This window comes from Maniola jurtina, chromosome 17, assembly GCF_905333055.1.
Source record: "Maniola jurtina chromosome 17, ilManJurt1.1, whole genome shotgun sequence".
In the NCBI taxonomy this organism is placed as follows: domain Eukaryota; kingdom Metazoa; phylum Arthropoda; class Insecta; order Lepidoptera; family Nymphalidae; genus Maniola; species Maniola jurtina.
The window spans coordinates 2,102,147-2,129,490 of NC_060045.1; the positions used below are offsets into that span (position 1 = coordinate 2,102,147).

The 27,344-nt window shown below is 36.3% G+C and overlaps 1 protein-coding gene and 1 long non-coding RNA gene across 2 annotated transcripts in view; one reads left to right on the forward strand and one right to left on the reverse strand.

The window, feature by feature from the left end:
• Positions 1 to 8,149: 8,149 nt before the first annotated feature.
• Positions 8,150 to 26,293, reverse strand: LOC123873938. The gene is made up of 3 exons (XR_006797809.1): positions 26,219 to 26,293; positions 14,190 to 14,193; positions 8,150 to 8,161 (listed from the first exon to the last, which is right to left on the reverse strand). It is a non-coding gene; the product is annotated as an uncharacterized LOC123873938 (long non-coding RNA).
• LOC123873921 (cyclin-dependent kinase-like 4) overlaps positions 14,649 to 27,344 on the forward strand; it is a 41,913-nt gene continuing 29,217 nt past the window's right edge. Inside the window, exons 1-2 of the mRNA XM_045919019.1 lie at positions 14,649 to 14,720; positions 14,842 to 15,047. The gene's annotated coding sequence lies outside the window, so the exon portion shown is untranslated. The remainder of the gene's footprint in view (positions 14,721 to 14,841; positions 15,048 to 27,344) is intronic.

Consider the following 27,344-nt stretch of genomic DNA (forward strand, 5'->3'; position numbering starts at 1 on the left):
TTAAAAAAAAATTAAAATGTGTTTCAATTTTCAAAGTAAGATAACTATACCAAGTGGGGTATCATATCATATCAATGCTCAATTGAGCCTCAATAGCTCAACCGGTAAAGGAGTGGACTGAAAACCGAAAGGTCGACGGTTCAAACACCCCCCCCCCCCTTGGAGAAAAAAGGGGAATATTAGTCATTTAACATGGCTAATATTCTTAAAAAAAAAATGTTATCTGTAACATTCTTTCTAAAACAGATTTTTATTTATTTTTGTGCATTATAGTTTTTGATATATCGTGCAAAATGTCGGAAAAAATACCCGAGTACGGAACCCTCAGTGCGCGTGTCTGACTCGCGCTTGGTCGGTTTTTGAACTATGTGCTCTGCCCATTGCCATTGTAGCTTCGCCACCCGCTCAGCTATATCGGTTACTGTATTTCTCCTACCAGATAGTACCAGTAATATGCTCAGTAGATATATCAGGGTCTATAAACTGATAACATCAACAGCGAGTGGCCAGCCAGCTACCAGCCCGAGATGTCGAATATGTAAATGCACGGCAACTGTTAAGAGAGTTTATAGATTTTTAACCCCCGACCCAAAAAGAGGGGTGTTATAAGTTTGACGTGTGTATCTGTGTGTCTGTGTGTCTGTGTATCTGTGTATCTGTCTTTGGCATCGTAGCGCCTAAACGCATGAACCGATTTTAATTTAGTTTTTTTTTTGTTTGAAAGGAGGCTTGATCGACAGTGTTCTTAGGTATAATCCAAAAAAATTGGTTCAGCCGTTTAAAAGTTATCAGCTCTTTTCTAGTTTTCTTGTAGAAAAGAAGGTTAGATAACCGTTAGGTTCTATTATGTCAATTGACAAATGTCAAGCTGTCAAGATGGACGTTGCCTAGATAAATAATTATTTATTTGAAAATGATGTTTTGACTCAGATACTTTGGATCGTAGGCGCGGAATAGTCCAAGAAAATCGGTTCAGCCGTTTGAAAGTTATCAGCTCTTTTCTAGTTACTGTAACCTTCACTTGTCGGGGGTGTTATAAATTTTTAATTTACACTTGTATTGAAAGTGTCGAGTGGCCAACATTTCACCTTTTTGACTTTTGACTGGAGTTACCATATAACTCATGTTATGAGCACTAGTAAATAAAACTAAACTTTATTATTTGCTGCTGAGTGCTGATTTGTTGTTGACTTGAGCGGTGTAGGTTTTCTGTTGGCGTTAAAGTTATAGTGTAGGAGACGATGTAATATTTGATGTGGATGGAATACAAAAGATAATTCAAGTGAAATCTTTTATCATTCCGTATTTCAAAAGGAAAAAAGGAACCCTTATAGGATCACTTCGTTGTGTGTTCGTCTATCTGTCTGTTGTGTCTGTCAAGACAAAGGGAATAAAAACCTATAGGGTACTTCCCGTTGACCTAGAATCATGTTTGGCAGGTAACAATGTCTTATAGCACAAGGTAGTTGTAGCGGTTGCCACATTCGCAAGAAGATGTCGCTTCTAAACTCAATGAATCAACAACGCTCGAAACACTAGATGGCAGAACGGGTAGCCTAGTTAAAAACTCAAAATAGAACGCGCAACTTTCAATCGCAATGACAGAGCGTTTACCAAATTGCACTATATATAGAAGTTTCAACGTATAACCGTCGGCCCAGCTGGCGCTACCGAGCACAACACCGCTCGGTTGGGAAATTTCCCTATTGCTACGGTCGAGCACACAGTCACAGCTCCCGTACATAGTAAAGGAAAAAATCCAAAAACCGTGAATTTGTGGTTCCATTAAAAAATCTATTAAAACTATGCTCCATATGCATACACATATTATAGGCTTATTATTATAGGCAAATTAAAGGTAATTTTGTGGTATTTTTAATACTTACTATTTATTTTGCGGATTGGCAGACAGCCAACATACAAACAGGTAAATCTTTCCTAGCCTCTTATCTCTACATATAGATATAGACTGATATTGGTAGTGGTACGTAGGTATGTATAGAATTATATCCTCAGGAAACGTCGACGCTCATCTCTCGGACTATACAAAACCGTGATAATATTTCATTTGAAACAATTTTTTGTTACACACGTCGCGCGCCGATATAATAAGCAGAACAAGGAAGTACTGTTTCACGCATTTGAGATAAAGACCCCTTTCTTAGGATATTTCGTAACAATAATAAATTCAAAGTTCAATAGCATGCTATTGAGATTACCGACACGTGGAGAGAGAAAATTGTAAAAAAAAAGATTTTTTGAAGTCGTCTTTATTTTGAAGTCGGTTAAAAATACCTATAAGGGCCAAAGCACAGCAGACACGTCGGCGCTTTTAGCATCGGCGACCGGCGATTTACTTAGTTGCTTTTCAGAAGCACATTGCCGCTATTGAACTCTCCACTACGCTGCGTACAATTTCCAGTCGCAGCGATCAAGTTGATTTTACTATAACTAGCTGACGCCTGCAGCTTCGTTCGCGTGGATATATTTTTTTTTTGATTTTCTTTTTGATTTTCCAGGATAAAAAGTAGCCTATTTGTTACACAGGGTATAATCTATCTCCATTCCAAATTTCAGACAAATCCATCCAGTAGTTTTTGCGTGATAGAGTAACAAACATACACACAAATTTTCGCCTTTATAAAGTATGAAGTCTGATTTCAGCGCGCGATCGAATTCAGAAAATCCTCAAAACGCTATTACTCAATACAGGCAAATTAAAATTTATATAATACTAGGGGATGCCCGCGGCTTCGCCCGCGTGGATTTCGATTTTTTTTAAATCCCGTAGGAATTCTTTGATTTTCTGGGATAAAAAGTAGCCTATGTCCTTCCCCGGGACGTATCCCAAGCCTGTACCAAATTGCATTAAAATCGGTTCAGTGGTTGGGCCGTGAAAACGTAGCAGACAGACAGACAGACAGACACACTTTCGCATTTATAATATTAGTATGGATTTTCTAAATTCTAGTTTCTAAATTGGCTCCGATATTTCAACTTTTCTCATGCACCTGAACCTTAATACACTTTACTTATTTTCTGAAAACCGTTTCTGTTATATAAATTCTTGCGTCTAATAATTTGACTATTCAAAACTTGTTACCTTGTAGAAACAAGATGGTACTTTTATGGGTATCACTAGGTACCTACTTTATATAAATGAGAAGTGTGTATGTTCATTCGTTTGTTGGCTTGTCCTTCGATCACGTCGCAAAGAGCAACGGAGCGTGTTTTTTTTTTTTTGAATGGATATATTTAAAGACCTGGACCTGGAAAAATCAAAGATTTACCACAGGGCTTTTCTAAACCTAAATCCAGGCGGACGAAGTCGTGGGTATCAGCTAGTCTATTATATTTTATAGACTCGTATTAAATGCAAACAAATAAGGTTAACGACACAGCGATCCCGGTTCGGGAGCGCGGTGCAATCGTCGATTAGCCCGCTCAATATAATTAAACTGTTTTTAGAACTTGCCAGAATGCACCGGTAAGGTATGCCTGGACTAGTGTCTTGATTGCTGAATGATTGGAACGAAAATATTCATGCATCATGTATGGGAACCCACAAATATAAAGTAGGCAGTGGCGTACATAGGTGTTCAAGCCTGAGTAGCATCTATAATAGGTATGAACCTATTTAGTCATAATGAAAAATAAGCATTGAGTTATTAGGACTAGGGTAAGCAGTGCATTTATGCCTCTATAACCTGTACGCCACTGAAAGTAGGCCTGTGTTTCCAGTAGTGTCTTATCTAGAGTCACATTTTTGTTCCGTTGGCCGTGGAGATGCTGGGGCTATGGGTATGGAGTCTTCAGTGCAAATTTTTTTTTTACGAGACATTTCACCGTGGTTTTTAAAATAAATAGAATAAATAAATAGTCTTTTATTTCAGACTAAGGTCCATATTAGAACATTTATAAATAAATATACAGTTAGTGTGTTAATTCATGTCTTTGGTTAGCAACAATATGTCTTTATTAATTAGCCTCAGCTGGTGACAACAGGCTGGCTCATTTTTTGCGCAAAGGATAAGCCTGGCTGTCCAGTGCGGAAATGCTTTCAGTATTCTTGGCACCATTCCACGCAGGCACTATACAGTTTTGGGTAAGGTCTGACGAAATCACAAACACAATCTTTATGATAAATTATTACACTTTTATTTCATATTTAAATTTATTAACTTTTACATTTGTGTCAAATAAATGTTGTTCCTCTTACGTTAGTATATTTTTGAATGTCGTCGTTTTAAAACCACTCTTACAGGTAACCTCTCCACGTTTATTAGCCACTCCCCTTTTTATCTTATCGTTATCGGCCAATCCAAATTGTACAATGAATAAACTTAGTGACTAATATACAAATCATCAAGCTCGTTTCACAAATCATCTAAGTAATAAAGATGTTTTCATCTTATATATTGATTACAAATATTATCCTTTATTATGCTACAATTCATCAACTAAAAACTATAAGAATTTTATATACAGTACGTTTACCGATCAGATGTTGAACAACTTCAGCCAATCAATGACGCCTTCTAATATGATGTTATGATTTGAGTGGCGCCAACTATGTTTTATAGATAATTAATATGGGCCAAGCTTACAGCTCGGCCATCCTGTTTTAAGCGAGTCTCATCGCTTTAAAAAAAAATTAAAACTTAAGTAACATGTAAACTTCACAACCAAAATGACAAAGACTTAGTTCAACAAAACAAAAAAAAATTAAGATAGTAATTAATTAAATTAATATTCTTGCTAACTTAACTAGAAGGAATATACAGTTTTATTGATACATTGGTATTGATTATGATTGCAACTTAATTTTAGAGCACTCGCAGCACCCCTTTCCATCCGATATAATTAGAAAATAGCAGATAAACTCAATTCAATTCCAAACTATTTACCCTCGCAACTTTACCTGCCAGTCTACAGTAGCACTCAAATTTAGCCTTTAATCTAAAATTCATTTTTCTGTTCTCTTCCGCTAATATTAAAATAAAAAGATGCAGACACTCTAAATTTATAAATAATTTTTCAAAAATCATAAAGATATCAAAAATTGCGAGACCAGTAGCAACTAAAGGAGGCCTCAATTTAATCAAAGAAGGTAGGTATATGCATAAAGTCCGAAGCATCAATTATAACTCACAAGCCAATATTTTACAGGAACACTCAATAGAGATTTGGGGATGAGCATGTAAAACTAATTACTAAAAACTACTTTAAAGGGTTTCAAGTATCTCAAAATAAATTGTTAAAAGTTCTGTTCCAACTAGACTCTCCTTCCCACTAAAGAATTATATAAGAAAACTGATGAACTATATTATATAAGTCAATTATACAAATTCAAAATATGTCTATTTGTTAGGAAAATACTATTAAAGTCCGTACATACACGCATCACTTTAAAGCTAAATCTCATAAATATGGTACACAAAACGAACATACCTATTATGCTACAATTACATAAAGCTAGGACTAATTATGGTATGTAAACTACCTAGCTCTACTACATAATGTACTTGCCGAAACTCATACTGGAGGAAAAATCTTTTACAAAGTTTAAAGTTTAATCAAACAGTGTCAAACACCATAGATATCTTAGCTAGATGTAGGTATAGTTTGTTAACGAATATAACGTGTTTTGACTTTTTATATTATTGTATAGTCACCATACCTTTAAAGATTATGTTTTCTTCTATATTTATATTTAGAATCGGGAGCGATTCTTAATATGAATATGTGTAAGTGAACTTCTTGTCCTTTTGATAAAATAAACTCTCTAAACTTAAAGTTAATCGCCGCCAGTTCTCGATTTAAATCACAAAACATTTTCATACACTTTCAACGCAATAGTTTTACGCACATATTTTCTTCTTCCCTTCTTATTGGAAAATCGCGGATTCCGAGCCTTGGCGCGTCTCTCTTCTACCGGGATACATATGTGATTGTCCTTATTTCCCTCCAGATCCAAATTTTTAATGACCCTTATCCTAGGGTTCTTTCCCTCCAGATCCAAATTTTTAATGACCCTTATCCTAGGGTCTACCTCCTTCCTCCTATAGGACTTTTTGTCCATAGCCCGTAACCTCGGGGCTTTCCTTCCTTGGGACTTTGTGTCCCTGACCCATACCTAGTTTTGGGTCTTTCTTTTCCTCATTTATTCATTTCCAACATCCTTGGATCCTGCAAACATAAAACACTTTGAGTAGACCGTTCATTTAATTTTGTTTCATAAGCATCCATCATAATACAATCCGACCTAAGAGAAGTAATTTTACTTGGTAACCTAGAAAACCTATTATCATTATTATAATTTAGTTTTCTCCAGTTCCGTACCCCTCGAAGGGTGCCTACGAGACCCTATTTTCTAAACCTCTGCTCTCCGTCCGTCTGTCCGTCTGCACGTGCGTCACGGCCTGAACCGTGAACGGCGTATCGTGAACCGTGATAGTTAGAGAGTTGAAAGGAACGTGATTACGGATGTATGAAAATCCTATGCCTGGTTGCTTCCAATTCAAACTTTTTCTTTTAATGCAGATTACGCTTCCCATATTTCTTACAATTACCTATTGTTTTTTTTTTTTTTTTTTTTTTCCTAGCAAAATCCACATTCTGAAGTACTAATGGACAATGTTAAACAAACGCCAGGGTACAGTAGTTGCGTCACTTGTGCCTCTTAACCATATAATATCTACATGCAAAAAGAATCTTTGATTTATAATTTCACATGATACTTATATATTTTATTTTAGCCATAATATGCACCATATGGCGTACTTTGTCGTTTCGAGTAACATAAGCAGAACTACCAAATTCGACCCTGGGAACGACACAGTCGCGACTCGCCGCCGAATGATACCTATTAGTTTATCATTAATTCCTTTTCATAGAGAAAAGCGATATCAACATAATAGCAGGAAAAAAAATGAAATAAATATTCCGTTCGATACATCTCTATTCTCTACGACATCAAGATCTCTATCACAAGCTGATCGATCATAAAGATTAGAAGAAAGTAGGTACCTTATACATTATTTTATATGTTAACCGTAATGACCCGCATCTGTTCGATTTTCCTTTATTCGTTTCGTAAAAGATTCGTCCTCGTACGTCCATCATCATCATCATCGTCATCTACATCGTCATCATCATAAGGTCACTGTTGAACATAAACCTTCCCTAGTAAGCACCACACGTACTGTCCTCAGCCTTCCTCATTCAACCCCTGGTTCCTATTGATACAAACCACTAAACCCCCCCCCCATCAAATGTGTACCTATCTACATCCATCCATCATACCCAAATGCCGTGCTGGTTGATGTGATGAGCGACAAAGTGTTAACCTCTTCAATACCTCATGGAACTGTAGGAATAGCCATGGAAGACCTCCAAACCGAACGTTGATATTTTGTGTAAGTGGTCCCACGAGTCAAAAAAAAATATTCTTGTCCATAAAGGAACAAGCCACGATATAGATTCTTCTATCGGAACTTAAATATTCCAATCACTGCATGTATTCCAACTAATCAGTTTGCTACTGTATATTTGAAGTTGATAATAAATAAAAATGTTAGCTTAATTAAATTCCTATGATAATTCGATTTTTGGTGCATCAACCAGCTTCACCTATTATGTAAAATTAAATATATATATTTTTTTTAAATTACCGGCTGTACATTTTAAACTAACCTAATCAAAATATACTTTCTTACTAATAACTTAATCTTAAAAATTTTCCAGAGGATCCTTCCGCCTCAAATTAACTCAATGATAAAAATGAACAGGAAACTTTAAATGTTGTAAAATCCAGCCAATGCTTCGTACCTTGCCTTATTAATCCAATAGGTACTTCTTTGGATTTTGTCAAAACAAAATACTTTTACTTGTTGAGTGTATAATAAATAAATAATGTAATAAATCAATTAACTGTTAAAGCTAATAACTTTTACAGAAAGCGAACCTCATGATATCTCTTATGAGTTTTAAGCGTAAAATTACCACGCCGAAAACAAAACATGAGCTGACAGTATTCTTATTTGATATACGTAATCCAGTAATACTATATCTATCTACATAATTCGTAAATATGTATGTATAGTTTGTAAGTTACTATTTCACTTTATGCTGTTTCAATGCTTTAAGTTATTATTTTTATCTTTGTCTCATTTTTTTAGTTTAGCCTCATTCTATTTTTAAACTTACTATTTCGCTATAATATTTACAAGTAACCTCATCGAAGACTACACGGTCTTCTGATAACCCAACAAGCATTTATTCAACAGCTATCGCTTTCACCCGAACGGAGGTTCCCTGAAATATACTGAGATAACAATACCTAGTTGACACATGGATGTACAAGAGCGGCAACAAGCTATGACCCCCTCTAGTCATAACTATATCTTTATGATTGTAACATTTCAAACAGTGAAAGTATGTATAAACGATTTCGTCCATAGGACATGTGCTCTAAAGAATGTTAATATAATTATCAGCAACTAAAAGCTTGAAGAAACTAATAGGTACAACTTGTCTTTGAAGTATGAAAATATGCACATTTATCAAGTATACCAGTTCATCAAACATTAAAGTACGCATTTATAAAATGATAACTCACTTATTAATCAAGATAACTACCTGTTTATCAAACCTACCCTACCAAATATAAATAACTACTCACCAAATGTAATACTTTATAACTTAAGTAAAAATATGAAACAAATGTGCATCAACCACATACATACACTCTTCAAATTCATCCATTTATCAAAATGTTATATAATATAACCATTCACCAAATCCATTATATACTTTGTTCATTAAATAGCTTAGTCAAACTTTACTCCACTTGCCACGATTGCAAATTTTCCAAAATAGTCAGCCGCAAACATTGCAGCTCATCTCACTTGATAATGCATCCCTCCCTCAGAAAAACAGGCATTAGGAATGTCTTTCCAAGACGCGCGAGAGACAGCCACCGTGGCTTTTCGCGAGATTTAATCCAAATTGAACTAATGCCTAAATAAATGTTTTAATTAGAGGGCGATTGCTTTTGCAACCTCTAACCGTCCAATCAAACACCGAAAGTATTCAATAATCCGAGACGTAAATAAAAAACCCGTCAGAACACCGTATTTATAAAAACAGAGACAAGAAAAAGATTCCTCCTCGCAATGAGATCGCGTGACATCCAACAAGTGAATTATCGACTTTATTACACAACTTATCCTCAACATGTTTTACATCATTTCCTACAATTGAAATCTTTCTATTTTAAATACCCTAACTACAACTTCATAATCCAACCAAAAATCACACTAGATTTATCCCTCGGTCCCACATCTTTAATGCTTTTTTTTTCTGTTTCGGTAACTAAAACAAAAAAAATATATATATACTCATGTTATAAAACGTTGTCAAAGCTTTCCTGAACGCGCTAAATAAGCAAAAACATAAAATCAGGCGAAATGCCAGACCAGCCGAAAAACCTTCAATGCTTAATCAGCCTAAAAAAAAATTATGATCACTATTCATATTTTATCATGAGATACTACCGGCGCTCCTAAGCGAAATTTATAAGGCACCGCATTTCGATTTTATCAAACAGACTGATCAATTTCGAGAGCACAACAAACGTGGTTTCCTGAGAGTTTCGTTAACTAAATGCATATCGAAACTGAACTATCGCGAAGCGAGTCAAGCGAGCGTGAAAATTTTTTTAAATATATTTCTGGGATAATGTCATGCCACAAACGCGAGCGTAGTGCAAAGATATTTGCCTAAAATTTCTTTCGTACAACAAAGAAAATAGTATTTTGGTAGTAGGTACTTATAATCGCGCCCTGCCCTAAGGGCAGTACTGTAGGTATATTACCATTAAAAAAAAACTTACTCTAATTTTAATAGAACATTTGCCAGGAATTTAACCCGCCAAGCGATGTTAATCCAATAAAAACAAAATCATATTGCATTTAAATGCGGCAGTACACAGTTAATTGCGTGAATACAGGTAAACTAAAAAAAAAAAACCCCCGCTGCCCATATACTATACCTACCTGCTACTCGTAGTACTCAAATTATTGTGCCAGTATTAAAAGTAAATTAGCTGTTATCTAGCGTGGTAGACTACGGCCTAAACCCTTCTCATTCTGTGAGGAGACACTTGTTGCTCAGTAGTGGGCCGGCCATGGGTTGTTCATGGTGAGCTGTTATCAGCAAAGTTATGTTTGAAACTCAAACATTACGCGTTTCAAGTGGTAAAAATAGATAAATGAAAACATTTCTCCTCACTTTTGTAAAAAAAAAAAAAAAAAAACACTTATTTATGCACCCCGTATTTTAAAACTATCTGACTACCTACCTACCATAATTTTAAATTTAGTTAAAGAATAACCAGATAAGATAAACCTACTTTTACACCCATTTTAGGATTTATATTTCTCAAAATGCTCAATTTATTAACCCTGGTCACTATTACTTTATTACAACGGATCACCTTCATTTTTATCAATTAACATTTTATATCCCCAATCACTTAGTAACCATTACAAGTAGAGACGGATTATTTCACTGGCAGGCGTAAAACGAAAAGCTATTTCATGTAACTTTTTCTACCTTATCCCAAAGCGGTTTACAAAAAATAATAATTTCACAAAACAACATTCAAGATGCCCAATGAGTGCTGTGTGATAATATCGCGTCACTGTGTGCTAGAAAAAGGAAAACATCTATCTATACAATGAGTGCAGCAAACGATTGAACCTAAATCCAGAACCTACCTTCCGTAAAACAAAACCACTATGTGAAAATAAATCCCTATCGTAACTCTTAACCAAACTAATTCGGCACACGATTACAAGTGTGAAGATTGAAATACCACGTTCCGTGAGATATTCACCTGTGAAATCATTTAATGAGAAATAAAACCCCGGCAGGACATAGTAGATACATCCTGAAAACTATTTAAAAGTAACAATAACGCCCATCATTAAGTAAACCACACTTTTTATATTGTTTAACACTATGTTCACTATCTATTCCATTGTACCCACGATACAGGATAACCTAGTGCGGGTACCACCACACAGACACAGGAAAATTGTACAAGACTGTATTTTGTAAATAAACATTTTTCATTTTTCATTGTAAAATAAGCCTTCTAAATACCTCAATGTTATTTAAACCACAATTTGAAGGTCGATCGCATTTGTATAACCAATATACAAGATGAATTATAAACATGTGGGTAATTCTAGGTATCATAACGTTATATAATTTCCATTCCAACTCGGAGCAAAGCTTTCTAACAAAATGATAACTAAATGTAGAACAAACAAAACGAAAACCCACACAAATAAAAAAAAAATTACCATTAATAGGTATCAATAAAAATAAAATCATGGAAAGATCCTACCCGTTTATCCAGAAATCCTTTGATGCCATGACTAGGTACTTTGATATATTGAGGCCCAAATATTGGCCTTGTGCTCCAAAATGTCTGTGGTCTACTAGACCTCCACTTCTTTCTCGTTCCTCTGTATATTTCCACTTGTTTCTCTGAGTCGTGAGCGTGACAAGAAAATATTATATTTTCTTGATGTCCCTCTTCTGACCTTTTGGGTAAGGTCTGACGAAATCACAAACACAATCTTTATGATAAATTATTACACTTTTATTTCATATTTAAATTTATTAACTTTTACATTTGTGTCAAATAAATGTTGTTCCTCTTACGTTAGTATATTTTTGAATGTCGTCGTTTTAAAACCACTCTTACAGGTAACCTCTCCACGTTTATTAGCCACTCCCCTTTTTATCTTATCGTTATCGGCCAATCCAAATTGTACAATGAATAAACTTAGTGACTAATATACAAATCATCAAGCTCGTTTCACAAATCATCTAAGTAATAAAGATGTTTTCATCTTATATATTGATTACAAATATTATCCTTTATTATGCTACAATTCATCAACTAAAAACTATAAGAATTTTATATACAGTACGTTTACCGATCAGATGTTGAACAACTTCAGCCAATCAATGACGCCTTCTAATATGATGTTATGATTTGAGTGGCGCCAACTATGTTTTATAGATAATTAATATGGGCCAAGCTTACAACAGTAATTAGATAGGGCTAGATTTAAGTTTTTCTGTAACATTTTCAAGCATAAAAAACTGGCTAAGTAAAAAAAGTTAGAGGTGCATCGAACCTCCGACCTTCCAAATAGGTGAAGGACGTCAACCACAAGACTATTACGGTAAAATAGTACTTTACATAAATCGCACAAATGACGATCTATTTACCTACATTGGCTATGCAAATGGCTTTAATACAGCTTTCGTGACTCTTTTCGTTACAATTCGCTTAATCCATCGGTTTAATGCATTTGGGGTGATCGACCTGTAATAAATGATGCTTCGTAAGAACCGCAGCACGCTGGTCGCCGATGCTTTATAGAAGGTAAATGACAAATTGGAGATTGTAATTTTTAGGGTAGGTAATCTTTAGTTTTTAGGGTTTTTAACTGAAAATGTTAAAGCCAATAAAATGTGTTAAGTTCTTATTAAAAGTTCAAAAGACCGTGGTAATTTCTAGAGCGCTTTTGCTTCGATGCCCACAAATCCTGAGCACAAAACTCAATTAAATGATGAAAGTAAATGAACTTCTGCGCTTCGTAGCGGTCTAAGAAACGAATCGAAGACCAATGGAGCAGAAGTGTTCTTGAAGACAGAAATTAAGCCTCCGGGGAAAAATGCTCCAGAACAAAGACTTAATTTTTTTTTTAAATAAATTAAATAAAGTTTTTTTTTTCGGGGTTCTATTTCCTCACGAGTCACTATTTTATTTTCGAAGCTTTTTACCCAGGGGTTTTATTTCCTAGATCCGGTCTGAAGCGGAGATCGCATACCTCTACCGGTGAGCGCAGTGTAGGACGACCTCCAGCCCGCTGGACCGACGACCTTACGAAGGTGACGAGGTGGATACAGGACGTAGACCGTGTTCGGTGACGCACTTTCAGAAATGCCTATGTCCAGAAGTGGACGCTTGCAGACTGATAGTGATAGATTGGATGTGATTAGATAAATTGTAAAGATGAGCAACTTCATACAGAAGACAATGTTACAAAATATAGGTGCATGGGTACCATCATGATCAATGCATCACCAGTCTGAGTGAGGACAGGTCTCCTCTCAGAATGAGAAGCGTTTAGGCCATAGTCTACCTCGCTGGCCAAGTGCGGTTGTCCAGACTTTAAACCTTTGTTGACATCATGGAGAACTCTCAGAATGCAGGTTTTCTCACGATGTTTTCCTTCGTTAAAGCAAGTGATAAGTATTTAATTGCTCGAAATCACATAGCTCTGAAAAGTTAGAGGTGCATGCCCGGATCGAACCCCTGACCTCCGGAATATGCGACGGATGTCTAAACTACTAGGTTATCATGGCTGTATGGGTATACATATATTTATTTGCCGGCTCGGCTCGCCCTCTCATTGCGGCCAATTAAAGAGCGTCGCGCATCAATTGACTCTATTGGCGTGATGTAACAGTTTATAAACAACTAACTGCGTTTCCGATAAAGGGAGTTATGTGTTAAACAATTTTTTTAATGAAATGAAATGTAATTGTTTATTTTGCCAAATGTGAGCAAAGTAGGAACAATAAATGATATTACATTGACGGGTAGTCTCTCATTTGTATATGTAATACTAGCTGATGCCCACGGCTTCGCGTGGATATTCGATGTTTTTAAAAATATGCGTGGATATACGATTCGATGTTTTTAAAAATCCCGTAGGAACTCTTTAATTTTTCAGGATAAAAAGTAGCCCATTTATTAATCCAGGGTACATAATCTATCTCCATTTTTTATTTTAGCCAAATCCATCCAGTAGTTTTTGCGTGAAAGAGTAACAAACATACACACATACATACTTTCGTCTTAATTATATTAGTGGAGTTATTTTTTAAGCTCAACCTTCCAACACTACTCCCTGAAAACTTATATACTCCATATAAGTTTTCAGGGGATTTCAAGGGATGGATCACTAACTGACGTGGACTTTGCTTATAGTCGAGAAGAAAAAGATTGATTCTCTGGAGATGTGGTACTAAACTGGAGGCGAATGCTATGTATAGGAATCTCATGGACCAAACGTTGCATTCCAAATTGAATTAACATTACTTAAAAGGTTAGGATTTTTTCTCGCAAATAAAATGCAAACATGTGTTTGGGTCACTGTTTGGGTCTTCAACTGTACATAAAAAAGATTAAAAGAAATTCTTTCTTTGTCTTAGAAACATGTGTTTTACCCATCGATGGTTTTACCATTGTTCGAATCATCAATACTTTATGCAACGAGAATGTAAACAAAAGGAGTTTTATTATTGTGAAGAATTCCTTTCACATTTTCAACTTTTAGTGGTAGGTATATGGGTTTCTCTATTTCACCATAGTCCATAACTTTTAAATGCCGGAACAGATTTGGACCTAATGTGATATCGTTAGAATCGCAAGTGAAACTGGCTATACATTAAAAAAAACAATATGGCAGGGGAGTAGTGGTTTTTTTTTAATTATTATAAAACTTGTTTCTTCTTTTTATGAAATAAAAATGCTTAAAAAATGTGTGATTGACATTTCGTTATAAAAGTTCCAAAATTGACACTCGTAAATTGACTACTTTCAGCGTTTTTAGGATAATTTGCTGGTAATAATTGTACCATTTTTATTATAATTAAGTATTTAGAGATTTGGTTTTTATTCATACTACGCAATTAATAGTCCAGTGTTTAATAGCAAATTAATAACCTAAAAACCTTTTTCTGCAGTCACTGCACCGTGAAAACTGAAAATACAGAATAGTTCGAATTCGAATTTCTAAAAAAAATACGAGTCAAGAAGTTACCTACTTGGAGGAATAAATAAAAAAAATATACCAAGTACAATACACATAAAAGTACCGCAAGATTAAAATACTTAATTACAATAACCTTGGGAATTTCCGATTACTAAATTGCAAACGAAATTGATAAAGGTATGTACTTACACTGAGTCATTTTTTGGTAAAAAAATCTATGAACGAGAACGGCGCATAGACGGGGTGAAAGATTGCAGTCTATACTTTAGGTATATCTACACATTCAGGGCTCTCTCCGTCACTTAATCCATACAATCGTAGTTCCAATTTCATTTGAATATTAAGCAACCAAAGTCCATGAAATTTTGCAGACATATTCTAGAAACTAATGTCTGTGCCTGTGGTGTTGTAGATTTTTCTAAAAATATGTACTTTTCAAATTACAGGGGCTCAAAGATTTGTATGTGAATTTTTAAGACCGCGTAACTTTGAAACCGAATATTTTAACGGAAATCTGGAAAACCACAGACATAGATATTAGTTTCTAGAATATGTCTGCAAAATTTGATGGACTTTGGTTGCTTAATATTCAAACAAAATTGGAACTACGTTTGTATGGAGCGAGTGACGGAGAGACCCCTCTTAACTAATAAAGCTTCTACCTAGGACAGTAATTACCTACCTACGCCAATTCCTACGACATTATGAGATTCCTCTTACCACCTAAGTATCAAATCGTTGAACTAATTCACTTGCAACTTAGTTGTTATAAAAACATTGACTTGAAACATTAGAACGGTATTAATTTCTACGAACTGGAATCGAGATAAAAATGTGCTTTACTTAAAGTACAGACGCCCACAAAAGTCTATCAAAAACGACAACTCAGAATATACGTTTTTCGACTAGATCGGAAATGAACGTGAAATATAAGATAGTCTTTTTTAGGGTTCCGAACCTCAAAAGGAAAAATGGAACCCTTACAGGATCACTTTGTTGTCTGTCTGTCTGTCTGTCTGTCCGTCCGTCCGTCCGCCCATCCGTCGTGTCTGTCAAGAAAAACTATAGGGTACCTTCCCGTTGACTTTTTCCAAATAAGATAACTATACCAAATGGGCTTTACCTGTGCATTTTAAAACAGGTTTTTATTTATTTTTATGCATAATAGTTTTTGATTTATCGTGCAAAATGTTGGAAAAAATACCCGAGTACGGAACCCACAGTGCGCGAGTCTGACTCGCACTTGGCCAGTTTTTAATCAATGTTTTTTCTTCCGCTACTTTAGTTTTCTGTTGTTATTGTTATTTTTTGTTATTTTATTGTTTGTTGTTTCTTTTATTTTATTTTTTAAACATTTTTTAAAAATATGGTTATAATGAGATAATAAATAAGTAATGGATTGGAGTAGGTCTCTAAAATTAAAAAGCAAAAGTTTTGTAGCCGAGAGTACTAAGAGAACATAAAATATAGTTGCAAATGTTTTGTCTACACGACAAAGTTGCTGACGCTTCAATGTATATACTGTGCATATTTTATCAGTTCCACGTAGTGCCCATGAGAAGGCTTGAATAACGCCAGCTAAGCTCGTATCTGATACAGCTTCTGTGGAACACTATCGAATATTTATAATATTTACACTATGGCATTTGATTACTGGGAAATGGTTAAATTGTATTCTATTTCACGTACCTACTTACCTACCTAACAAATAAAGTGAAAACTAAAACCCTAGGATCATTTTATTTAACGCTGAAATATTCGAGTAAAATTGTTTTTATGTCGCTTGGTCGCCATTTTATGTTGTACATTTACATTGTTCATGAACTCAAAATTTTCATCTCTTTCATTTGATATCCCACTCGATACAATAGCAAAAAAAATTTGGCGACCCACACTTGTTTTGATGTAACATCTACCATCCATCCATCCATCTTAGACAACATCATCACTTTCCATCAGGTGTGATTGTGGTCAAGCGCTTACCTATAGTGAATAAAAAAAAAAACATCCACTAGGTCAATTTTTTTCGTATAAAATATAGCATATGTCACTCGGACCTTTACAGCGAATCAATTGACACATCATTCATCAAAATGGGCCCAGTAGTTAAGGCGCTACTGTGGAACACACAGAATCTGGATACATACATACATACATAGACTGCTAAAATCATAACCCTTCCTTTTGGCTTTGCCGCAGTCGGGTAAAAAGTCATTCGCTGCCTCAATTTTTGTGCAGCGCAGAATACCTTCATGTTTCATTTGTCCTGCCTGGTACAACATTGATATATCTTACCTTCAAATTTCAAAAGCACATCAATCAATCAATCATTCAGCCTGCTTGCGTCCATTGCTGGACATGCCTTATTGCCTTACCCAAGAGCGGGCCACCACACACGGTCTTCCGCCTTCCTAACCCACCTACTTCCCACTACCTTCTAAGACCGTCGGTCGAGCGGATTGCAGGTCGTCCCACACGTCTGCCCCAGCGGCCATCGGTAAAAGCACACGAGTTTACTTTAAGTTTAGTTTAGTTTAAGTTATGAGTTATACTCAAATAAACAGTCTTTATAACTTTTCTATTTTCACCTGGGTATATACAACATATTATACCTATACACGAAGCTCAGATAAACATAACTAATTGTATATGTATTTGTGTTCATTTCATACTCGCTGACATACTAACCCGGCGCCGGATGCGAGGGTTTCAGCTAACGGCTTCCGACTAGATTGTTAGTTTTATTGTCTTTGCTGTGTCTGTGGATACCACTATGTTTATCCATGATTAGTCTATGCCCACGACTTAATCCGCGTGGACTACACAAGTGTAAATTAAAAATTTAGGTATAACACCCCCGACAAGTGAAGGCTACAGTAACTAGAAAAGAGCTGATAACTTTCAAACGGCTGAACCGATTTTCTTGGATTATAGCTATGAACACTCTCGATCAAGCCACCGTTCAAACAAAAAAAAATTAAATTGAAATTGGTTCATTAGTTTAGGAACTACGATGCCACAGATAGATACACAAGTACACAGATACACAGTCAAACTTATAACGGCCCTCTTTTTGGGTCGGGGGTTAACAAATTTCAAACCCCCGGATTGAATTTTCAAAATCCTTTCTTAGCGGTGTCTATTGTCTACGCTATCTGCATGCCTATCCGTCCAGTAGTTTGCAGTCAGTCAGTTTTTCCTTTTGTATAGATTGCGTATTTAATGATCCATGCCGAAACAAGTCTTTATTAAAAAAATAAAAACACAACCCTGTCAAAAACAAACCACTTGAAAAGTAAAAATTTTCACATTTGAAAATGCCACCATACACCATATATTGAATTTAAAAAAAAACCTAGGACTGATTTAAGGATTTTACCTCATACTTAATTAATGTATTAATTTTTTTTTAAAATAAATATTATCATATAGTTTGATAGCTGAACTATACGAGTATAACCGGAGACGCCTGAAATTTTTAACGAGTCCAGAAGAGTTTCAAGAAGACGACACTTTATTCTTCTTCAGTGACCGCCGAAATTTTTGCCACTTTGCCAACCTTACATATTATTATAAATAAACTGGTATATTTCGCGGTCGGTTTGTTGCACCGCCATAAATCGAAATATTACCATATGCATAAGTATCATGCATGGTGTGAAGTGCAATTTTGTTCTAGCGAGTCTACGAGCAGGTACGGGACCACTTGACGTTATTTACTGACCCTTAACATTCCTATGCGGGCACTTATGCGTCTAGAAATTTCTTAGAAAATTTAAATTTATTTTGTTGGGTACTTGTAATATAAGGAGCTTTTGTTAATGACTCCAAAGTGCCGTTAAGTTTGAAGAGAAAAGATTTTTATATTCTGAGATAGTAAAATCTAATACACTCTTACACATAGGAAGAACTATTGGCTTTTTTTATTAAGAATATTAGTCATCCTATTCATGACTAATATTCCCCTTCCCCTCCAATTAAGCGTAAAGCTTGTGCTAGGAGTAGGTACGACAATAGTGTTACGGGTGGGGTTTGAACCCGACCTTTCGGAATTCAGCCCGCTTCTCAACCGTTGAGCTATTGAGGCTCACTGAAAGTCCCGTCTGCATACCGGCAGGCTGATTTACCACACTTATTTAAAAATTTACCAAACACAAAACATTCACGGTATCACGAAAAGTATGACCAATCTATTCTAATATTATAAAGAGGAAACCTTTGTATTTTTGTATGTTTGTATTGAATAGGCTCAAAAACTACTGGACCGATTTCAAAATTTCTTTTACCATTACTTCTAAGAGGGATTCTTCCGAATCCGTATAGGCTATATTTTATCCCGGAAAATAGAAAAAATAAATGTCCACCCGTGCGAAGCCGGGGCGGGTCGCTAGTTGATTTATAGAATGCTGAACTATGTACCAAACTCGAATCATTTACCGAATTCGGGCAGTGAAGCCGTACCATAAGCAGGACCCATAGCACAGTGGTCTGTGACCTATAGGTAGGTACTCGGTGACAGAGATAGGGATGGTAAAGGGATGGTATGAGGTTGGACACTGTAACGTATTTACTGGACACTCTTCGTAGTGTCCAGCTGAATCACTTAGCCTCTAAGATGAGTGGTGAGGTATTGAATAGACGTTAAGGTTGTAGGTATCATATGCACATATTTTTCCTTGCTACGTACAAGTGACCCTAAAACGTCCTAAGGAAGGGTGTTACGACGGAAGTGTAACACTAATCATGACGAGGAAGTATGTCAAAAGGGAAAAACCGGCCAAGTGCGAGTCAGACTCGTGCACCGAGGGTTTCGTACTCGGGTATTTTTTCCGACATTTTGTACGATAAATCAAAAACCATTACGCATAAAAATATTTATTGTGCATATTTATTTATTATGCATAAAGAAAGCTCTTTCATATTATGATATCCCACTTGGTATCTTACTTTGAAAACTGAAACACATTCAAATTCTATTCTATTCTATTCTTGACAGACACGACGGACGGACAGACGGACGGACGGATAGACAGACAACCAAGTGATCCTATAAGGGTTCCGTTTTTCCTTTTGAAATACGGAACCCTAAGAGTCCTTTAAAAGTGATTGATATGTGCTCCAGATACTTATACTTTGGGTAAAAAACCCCGGTCTATTTTTTGAAAAAAATATGCTATCCATTTTGTAAATGGTAGGTACTTTTTGTTGTTCTGCAATTGGAAACAATTTCAATCTGTAGTGTATTTATTTGCTTAAAACCTTAAAATTAACTACGAAAAGTTAGTTTTTTTTTTCAGATATACCTACATGTTAGGCCTTGACCGCAATCTCACCTGGTGGTAAGTGATGATGCAATCTAAGATGGGAACGGGCTAACCTGTAAGGGGTATGGCAGTTTTTATTAAACGCATACCTTTTTGGTTTCTACACGGCATCGTACCGGAACGCTTAGATTGCTTGGCGGCACGGCTTTGCCGGTAGGGTGGTAAGTAGCCACGGCCGAAACCTCCCACCAGACATAATGCATGTCAGGCATCGATCCCCAAAACCCCCGGATAAAAGGCTGAAATCTTAACCACTATGCTATCTTGATATCTGGATACCTAATCGTGTACCTAATATCTAACGAAACAGCAAAGTAATGGCATTTGCTCGTTATTAGGCGATTACTGTTATCGGTACGGCGATAAGCCACAACTTTCTAGCTACAAATAATAAGAGCTGCAATTTAAAGCTAATTTCAGAATAGTAAAAGCACAGTGTATTAGCCTAGTTTTTTGTTTTTTTTTGCTTATATTAACTCTACCATAATGTGTTTAAAGCCCCCCATAATTTTAACTCTACCATAATGTGTTGAAAGCCCCTCATCATCATCATGGTCAACCCATTGCCGACCCACTACTGAGTACGGGCCACCTCTCAGAATGAAACGGTCTTAGGCCATAGTCTGCTATCCTGGCCCAGTGCGTGTAAAGCTCGTATTACATAACAATCATCATTATTAGCATCATCAGCCGATATACCTATATTAGGTATACTAGGTCTCTTATAGAGACTTTCACACGCCACTGAGCGCCGCCTGAATTCAGCGGCTCTCTGCGACTCGTTAGGGGGGGGGGGGGGGAATGCCTTATTATTGCGCTTGCCGGTGTGAGATGGCTATTCAAAGTACCTTGGTATCCCCGTATCTATTGGTTATGACCCTTCAGCCAATTTCAGCTTAGCAGCTTAGCCGTTGAGGTATGTCGGTTACTCTGGTTGTCCTACGGAGCTCCTCATTTCTGATTTGATGATGTATTACAGAAACTCCAAGCATAGTTCTCTCCATAGTCCGCCTCATAAAAATACCAATAGCCAATGATTAATTACTTTACTTTCTTTCTTTCAAAGATTAATCCATGTGCCCTTTGACAAAGATATTCTCCAATCTCTTCCATTTTCCTCTTTTTGTTGCTTGCCTTCCCTAACTTGAGCCTCCCTGCTATGTCCCTATTTTGATCTGCCATCCATACCTCTCCTTTCTCTTCCTTTCCCTGGGATAGTACAACAAAATTTATGTGACTCTTTTGATCACGAATTCCAGCAAAGAGGAATTCTGGTATCATGATATTTCAAGAATATCGAGTTAAGCTAATGTCAATATGGTTGCGAAACTGTCAATCAACAATATTTCCTCGAAACAAGATCGTGATATTTCATATCGCGTGATGATATTGATAGACTGACACCCCACAACGTGTCTACAGTAAATGAAACAAAAAAGCCAGAGGTACGAGTATAGTACGCGACAGGTTGAGATGGCAATTGGGGTATGAGACGCCTCGCACATCTGTACGTCACAGCAGTGGGTTAGCTTAGGGGCCGTTCGGGAGTGTGGGGCGTCCGCACCCCGGTTGCCATCTCAATCTGTCGCGCAATATACCTATCCAGTAAAATAAATAACCCCTATTTTAACCCCTTAGGGTATGAATTTTCAAAAAAAAACTTAGCTGTCTATCGTTTCAGCCCGATCCGTCCTCTAATTCAAGCTGTGCGTTCATAGTCAGTCAATCAGTCCTATTTCTTCTAAATGGATAAGAATTACAATCTTTTCTTAAATAGTATGATCTAGGTTCTTTATCAGCTTTTCCTTTTATATAATTAGATAAAAAAAAAGATGGATTAGAAATAATAAACAGTTTTTCGAAGATCAAAGATTAGATAGTGTACCCTAGAGGCTCGTAAGGCGCATGAAATATGTGTTTTCGTTTCGGCCACCCCTTGACCGCGGGGTCACGCGAGGGTTCGGTGAACTGTCGCCGGCGGTCACGTGACCGTGTCTGAAAATTGTTATGTCAGGGCTACACTTGCGACTTCTTACTACTTTGATATGGATACATTCAAGTCGAGAGTGAATAGGCACCTTCTAGGCTCCATCATAGGCTGATTCATCGCTTGCCAGCAGGTTTGATTGCAGCCAAGCGCTAGTCTTTAAATAAAAAAAATAAAAAAAATTTGCTTGCAATTTTATACAGAGTCATATGTTCTTTTTATCTGTCTCTCTATTTACCATTGTCATCATCATGATCAACCCATCACCAACTACTGGGCACTCTCAGAATAAGAAGGCTTTTGGCCATAGTCTGCCACGCATAACCAAGTGCGGATTAGCAGACTTCACACACCTTTGAGAATAGTATGAAGAACTCTCAGGCATGCTGGTCTCCTTACGATATTTCCTTCACTGGTAAAGCAAGCGGACTCAGGAACGGACAGACATACAGGTTAAACACATAAGTGCCCTTCTTTTGGGCTTCGCCGCGGTCGGGTAAATTAAATTAGTATATCAACTTTATTCTTGTGAATATTATTCGTAGCGTGAATATAATTTTGCCATAAGTGTGGCACTACCTTAAGGAACACGCTTTGAGGCAAACGTAATGATCGACCTAGGAACGTAATAATTATTAAATTACGTTGCAAATCGAGCACAAGGAACGTAATTTTAGTAATAGCTACTATTATTTGCAAATTATGCTTTTTTTAACTTGTTTCTGAACAGGAAATTAACTTATAGTAGGTATATAAGTAGGTATAGGTAACAAATAGTTTTTCTAGTAGCATAGCACTAATTAGTTCTTTTAAAGTTTACTCAGCTGAGTTTGTTGTGAGCTCTTCTCAACTTGGGCGCGTTTGGAACTCCTCGTAGCTTTAGTTTTAAGTTAACGTAATTAATTATCACCACTACATTGCAGTAAGGAAGGATTTTTAGGAATTGCAAAGGGATCTTTAAAAATCGCTTTAACATAAAGAACGCTTGACAATATGCGCTTGGACGGTATATATTTGTATATACTTATATTTTTATGTAGATATTATATTATTTCTGAGAACCAGGACAGAAGAACACACCTGGTCATCGAAAAACACAATTGGCGTATTAATTTTAATGCCATGTCCCAATTACGTGTATGGATTAACTTGTTTTTTTTTTTAAATGGTAAAAGGTGGTGTTGTCTAGTTGCGAAGGGTAAGTATATTAACAAAAATCAAAAGATACTACCACCTATAATATGGGTACTTTCAAGTCAAGAGTGAATAGGCAACTTCTAGGCAAGCGCGCTCCATCTTAGGCTGCATCATCACTTGCTAGTAGGTCTGATTGCAGCCAAGCGCTAGTCTATATAATTAAAAAAAAAAAAAAAAAGATATTCTCCATCAGAGATGAGTAAATCTTTATTTAAATCAAATGGAATACTTCTAAAAAAATAAAAGCGTACAAAATACATATTTCTTGCAGCACATTGGAACCTATACCGTATGCCCAACCAAAATTTTCCGTCAGTCTACGTTGGTCCGCGTTCGTAGACGCCCGTTGTTCTACGCCGTAGCCTTACTACGAAACACGTGCTACAACATAAGATAACTTTTTAATTAGTGAAATACAGCCTGCAGGTGCATGGATCTTTGCCAAAAAGGTTTTATTCAATAAGGTTTTAACCAGTGTTTTTTTTAATCTGTGTAATATTGGAAGTATTTCTATTAAAATGAGGTGAGTTGACTTGTCCCATATTGTTTTTTACGATCTTGTACGGCAACGGTTTATAGCTTGGTTGTTATTTATTAGTGAACCTGATTTGTGATTGTCGTAAATTTTTGTATTTTTGACTACATAGATGATGCCCGCAACTTCGTGTCAAATTTATTTTTGAAAAATCCCGTGAAATCTCTTAGATTTTAGAGCCTATCTATTATAGCCTGCACAAGGAACATTTATACTGAGCCTGCATTGTGAGGTCTATTTATTATCCATACAAAAAAAACCACCTCAATTCATTACTCTAGTGCAGTACGCGTGGAGCCATGGATTGACGTGGATAGGAGTGATTGAAGAACTTAACTTATTATTGTGTGAGGGACGATTACTCGCCCGTCATACATTAATTAATCGCTAATGTGCGCGAGTGTTTTGATTGCCAAGAGAGCGTCGCTGTGCGAGTTTTTGGTTTGCTCTTGTCGCTTCAAATGACTTATGGAATGAGAGTTCTCGCCCCAGTCACACAGTGTCCAGTCAGCGATGAACTTTTAATATATCTCTTAATTGACGCGGAATCATACATCGGTTGCACTTTACTTGAGCGAGAAAATAGTCGATAGTTTGTCGCTCCCTCGGAGGCGGAGGGACAAGTCCATAAAGCTTTTTGGTAGTTATAAAAATTTTCATTTAGTTTCAGTTTCGCAAAATGCTAGGCTATGTCAGTTACTCTGGTGCTCCTAACGAATCTCCTCGTTTCTGATAAGATCAAGTCACGATTACAAAACTACACCTAGGTAAGGGAAATATGTATCTAATTCTATCTTGATTTTGACTCTACTAGAATTGAACGTTGAATAAGACTTTACTGTATATCTATGAGTATTTTCTCATCCTTTGTCGAACTCAAAAGAACGGACGGACAGACGGACGTCTTCAACCACAGCCAGAAAAACCAGTTGAACAGCCTCCAGTTTGCCTCGTGCTGAGCTGCCTCGGCTTGGGGCAGCTAAAGAGGATGTAAATTAGTCAAACTTTCAAAGTATAGGTATAGACTGTTTTAAATACACTTTTTAGCAGTCAATAATATTTTAGAAGAATAGACAAGTAGACATATATGCCTATATCTATCACATCACAAGCACATCACAACTACACAAAAGATATGTAGAACAGAACAGACAGAAAAACTTGAAAGGTAAGTACAATAAGACGGTCATATCGCTAAATAGCTATCTCTTCTAGACCACCTAAAGCGTTAGGAAGAAACTGAACTAGTAGGTAACCTTAAATACAAATAACTAAATATAATTTACGAACTTACCTGTAAGTGAAATTCGATCTTAATTATACGAAGGCATTGTCCGAAGAAATTAACATTTTTTACATTGTAACATATTTAATACACTGAAGACGTGATGGTGAATAACTAATTTAAAACCACAGCTACAAGGTTTCCTAACGCGCAAAGAAGTAGTACAGAAGTAGTCCACAACAAATTACCTATTCGAAACTTCAGGCATTTGAATGCGGTTAAAACTGAAAGATCAAATGTAAATCTGCCATAAGTAGGTAAAGTACAGGGGCATAAACAGAAAAGACAGCAGGAAATAAAAAAAAACATTCGTTATTCACATTTTATGAATGAATGAAATGCGTTAAAATAGAAGAGCTGAAATGCTTCTTTCGAACAAGGCGGTACGAATTATGTACTCTGCAATCCAACAAACTCGACATCAAAATATACAAGTGTAAATTAAAAATTTTCAACACCCCCGACAAATCATTTTCAAATAAATAATTATGTATATCTAGGCAACGTCCATCTTGACAGCTTGACATTTGTCAATTGACACTTGAATATTATGAACCTAAGGGTTATCTAACCTTCTTTTCTACAAGAAAACTAGAAAATAGCTGATAACTTTTAAACGGCTGAACCAATTTTTTTGGATTAAAGCTAAGAACACTCTCGAGCAAGCCACCTTTCAAACAAAAAAAAGTAAATTAAAATCGGTTCATTCGTTTAGGCGCTACGATGCCACAGACAGATACACAGATACACAGATACACACGTCAAACTTATAACACCTCTCTTTTTGGGTCGGGGGTTAAAAAAACAAACGGGCAAATGTTATGTGACATCTGCGGAGTTCGGAAGCCCAAATATAGCGGCCCAACATTTTTATTGATTAGTATTTTGTGATGGCATCACAAAACAAATCGCGCGCGGCACGCGATCTTTTTATTCGGCGATCATTTTTACCTGGAACCGAAGTTCAGCTATCCGTACAGTTCGGTAACAGTAATGGATCAGGATGTGTATAATGCATACATTTTGAGATCTCACTTGCCATTTTAGCTCTATATGTATCAACTGTGATGTCAAAAGTACGATTTTAGTCCGTATGGCGAACTGTATTGTGACATGACAGTTGACACGTATATCTAGAGCTAAAATGGCGATTCAGGAGGAGTTCTCTACACTGTCTACACATTACACCTACAATAATTCCTTATTCCTGTTTGCGCGTTTAATCTATTATTTGAAACATAATTTAGTTATGTGAAATACAGAAAAGGTGATTTCACCTTTGCACTTTGCAGATTTCCTCGTTTCTGAACTGTATGATTGCTAAGCTGTGTTGGAACGGTGCTGAAACCCCGAATTCCCAGACGATTGGGAAGTAAAAGATTATAATTTAAATGATTTTCATGCCCCCCTCGTTAATAAATCGTCATATCGTAATAGATGCATGCCTTTTGTCGATTGGTTGCTTCGAACCTTTCCTAATGCAGGAGGGGAAGTTTTTTTTTTTTGAAAATTATAATCGCACATCAATCTGCACGCGGCTTACGCACCGCATTCCTTCGACGCGTGCTGTCTACGTCATTCGAATTTTGAGTACTAAAGTGTAACTACAGTACAAAGTCGTTACTTTCGTTCGGTACCTACCTATAAATACTAATTCACTATGAACACTTCCTGAATCTTGATAACTTAGCCGGACAGCAACCCTGCAGAATCAGGATTAAGGAATTAGATCCAGAATTTTTTATGGGACCACCACGAAAACTTCTGCTGTTGATTAAAAAAAAATTTGCAAATCGGTCCAGAAACCTGGAAAAAATCGGTTCATATACATTTAAAAAAAAACGGACTGAATTGAGAACCACCTCCTTTTTGGAAGTCGGTTAAAAATAATTGTTTTGATTGACCGGTATAAGGGATAAAAACTTGAAATTTCGACAGTAGGTCCCGTTTATGAAGAAATTATTTATTTCCCGTTTATTAAGAAAGATTTTTTGGAAATTTCTGTTCTAAGGGGGTTAAAAATAGAGGATGAAAGTTTGTTTGAATGATGGTAACTCACACTCGCTTGCTTTCAATTCTCCATGCGTTTGGCGTTAGCTCGATTAACACGATGGTGAATTCATTCGAATAATTTTGTGGAACTCCT